The sequence below is a fragment of the Triticum aestivum genome, chromosome 5A (genome assembly GCF_018294505.1).
Source record: "Triticum aestivum cultivar Chinese Spring chromosome 5A, IWGSC CS RefSeq v2.1, whole genome shotgun sequence".
NCBI lineage: Eukaryota > Viridiplantae > Streptophyta > Magnoliopsida > Poales > Poaceae > Triticum > Triticum aestivum.
This window is the reverse complement of record NC_057806.1, coordinates 326,801,231-326,804,089: the sequence shown is the minus strand read 5'-3', so window position 1 is coordinate 326,804,089 and position 2,859 is coordinate 326,801,231. Positions and strand designations below refer to the sequence as shown.

The 2,859-nt window shown below is 48.1% G+C and overlaps 1 long non-coding RNA gene across 1 annotated transcript; it reads right to left on the bottom strand.

Annotated features, from left to right (window-relative positions):
- Nucleotides 1-520: 520 nt before the first annotated feature.
- On the bottom strand, nt 521-1,398 carry LOC123103177 (uncharacterized). Its single transcript, XR_006449683.1, has 2 exons — nt 939-1,398; nt 521-813 (listed from the first exon to the last, which is right to left on the bottom strand). It is a non-coding gene; the product is annotated as an uncharacterized lncRNA (long non-coding RNA).
- Between the last annotated feature and the right edge of the window lie 1,461 nt (nt 1,399-2,859).

The following is a 2,859-nucleotide window of genomic DNA, read 5'->3' as shown; positions in this document are numbered from 1 at the left end:
ATGAAATCAATATATGTAAGGAAAAACTGGAATAAGAACCAAATATCCACATGAAGGAAGCACTTGTTTATTTCTATCTAGCTCTGTACCCAAAATGATCAAACATGTATTTATTTATAGCAAAGTTGAATAAGAAAACAACCGCAGGTGCAAGAAAGCACTTACAAATATCTTAGCTTACTCCTAGCTAGCTTTCTGCCCAAAAGAAAAAAAATCATATCTATATGACTATATCTGGAGCATACCTCAATTAATTGAATCCATCTTAGGCAAAAGCAGCACCATGGACGCAGCCAACCTGCAGTGTCTCCTATCTCCTTTAGCAGACAAATCAAGCATTAAAAGCGAAGAAAATGCAAAAGGAACCCAAACATGGCCAAAACAACACAAGAACTATGTTGTTGGCTAGAACCTAAAAACGAACACAAGACTTCGCTGCCCAACCTAATTTCTACTTTGATGTTGCTATTACTAAAATGACCATATGTTTCAGGTCAGACAAGATACCAAGCAGCAATTATTAGTAAAACATGCAGTACATAGTCGTATAGGCTGAATGTTTACAGCTGAAAATAGCACTTTGTAATAGATATTTACAAGTAAAACAAAGCGGCAACTGTTGCTAGAGCGGTCTGCACTGGCTAAGGCTGACGTTCCAGATACATTCTTCCATCCGAGTGCTCTGCTATTTTCTTCAAAGCAGAGAAAGAAGATTTGGCATATGTGCTCGACCATGTGGTGTCATTAATCATTGAAATTTTTAAATGGTATTACCTGTCATTCTGAGACACCAACATCTATTAACTTATGATTCTGCAAGGCACACACATAAGTAAATGTAAGCACAAGTTTCTCACAAGTATGTCAAGGGTCATTGCTACGTTAACAGAAAAGAACAGAAAGAAATACAATGGAACAGGAAGCACCAGGGACCATACCTTGGGCTCAAAGTACAAGAAGGGGAGGCCGGAGGAGCACGAACTGGGGTAGTACGGATGAAGGATGATGGGCTGGAGAGCATGACGTGACCAGGGGCGGAAGAGCACGCACAGGAGGAGGATGACCAGGAGGGGCCGGCGGTGCCAAACCTATCTCGTTGCACGCCCATCTTGGCAGTTCGGGAGAGGTGCAAGGAGACGTTGCAGCCCAGGGAGAAAGCGTGGAGGGAGCGGCGACATTTGGGCGGCGCTAGGGATGCGGCGGAGGGCGGATCAGATCTGCGGACGATGGTACTTGACGGCGGCAGCGGTGGTCCGGGAGGAAGGTTGGTGCGATGGGTGGTCGAGGGCTGCTGGGGTCGGGCGACAGAGGGCGGTCGTCGGCGGCTAGGGTCAAAGCACAAGGGGTTTGGGCTAGATCTGGTCGGGACGACGGTAGTAGGGTCGCAGCAGAAGGCGTTTTGGGCTTTCTGGCGCGCGCTTTCGTGGTAGCACGCTGTTGGGCCCAATTATTTCGTTTTCGCGCCATGAACAGTTCCCGACAGATAATGGGCCCAGATTGAGTTCTCCCGACAGATAAAATGACATAAATGGTGGATATGAACACCGACAATAAATATGTCCTTGTTGCTCAATTTCTACCGGCAGTTTTTCTGCCTGGAAGGACTTGTGCCGGTGGTTAAATGATCCCCGGCAGTTTGTTTGCCTTTATATTTGTATTTCTCCCGGCGGTTAACTGCCCCTAATCAAGTGTTGTGGTGTAGTGTCAAGAACACGAGAGAGAGAGAGAGAGAGATCAAACACATAGCTACTGGTACATACCCTCAGCCCCAAGGGAGAACTACTCCCTCCTCGTCATGGAGAACGCCGGGATGATGAAGATGGCAACCAGAGAGGGATTCCCCCCTTCGGCAGGGTGACAGGATGGGTCTAGATTGGTTTCCGGTGGCTACAGAGGCTTCTGGCGGCGGAACTCCCGATCTAGGTTATTTTCTGGAGGTTTCTGTATTTATAGAAATTTTTGGCGTAGGTCTCACGTCAAGAAGGTGCCCGAGTCATCCACGAGGCAGGCCCACGCGCCCGAGGGGGGGGGGAGGGGGTGGGCGCGCCCCCCACCCTCGTGGACGGCCCGGGACTCTTCTGGCCCAACTCTTTTACTCCGGGGTCTTCTTTTGGTCCATAAAAAATCGTCAAAAATTGGCACGTCAATTGGACTCCGTTTGGTATTCCTTTTCTACAAAACTCAAAAACAAGGAAAAAAACAAAAACTGGCATTGGGCTCTAGGTTAATAGGTTAGTCCCCAAAATCATATAAAATAGCATGTAAATGCATATAAAACATACAAGGTTGATAATATAATAGCATGGAACAATCAAAAAATTATAGATACGTTGGAGAAGTATGAGGAGGCCGGCCGGCCCTCCTAGGACGCGCCAGGAGGAGGAGTCCTCCTCCTAGTAGGAGTAGGACTCCCCTTTCCTACTCCTACTAGGAGGAGGAAAGGAAGGGGGAATGGGAGAAGGAAGGAGAGGGAGGAAAGGAGGAAAGGGGGGGCCTAGTCCAATTCGGTTTGGGCTAGGGGGGTCGCGCGCCCTGCCTCCTCTCTTCCACCACTTGGCCCATGAGGCCCAATACTTCTTCCCCGTATTCCCATAACTCCCCGGTACTCTGAAAAATATCCGAATCACTCGGAACCTTTCCCGATGTCCGAATATAGTCGTTCAATATATCGATCTTTATGTCTCGACCATTTCAAGACTCCTCGTCATGTCCCCGATCTCATTCGAGACTCCGAACTACCTTCGGTACATCAAATCACATAAACTCATAATACGGATCGGTACCGAACGTTAAGCGTGCGGACCCTACGGGTTCGAGAACTATGTAGACATGACCGAGACACGTCTCCGGTCAATAACC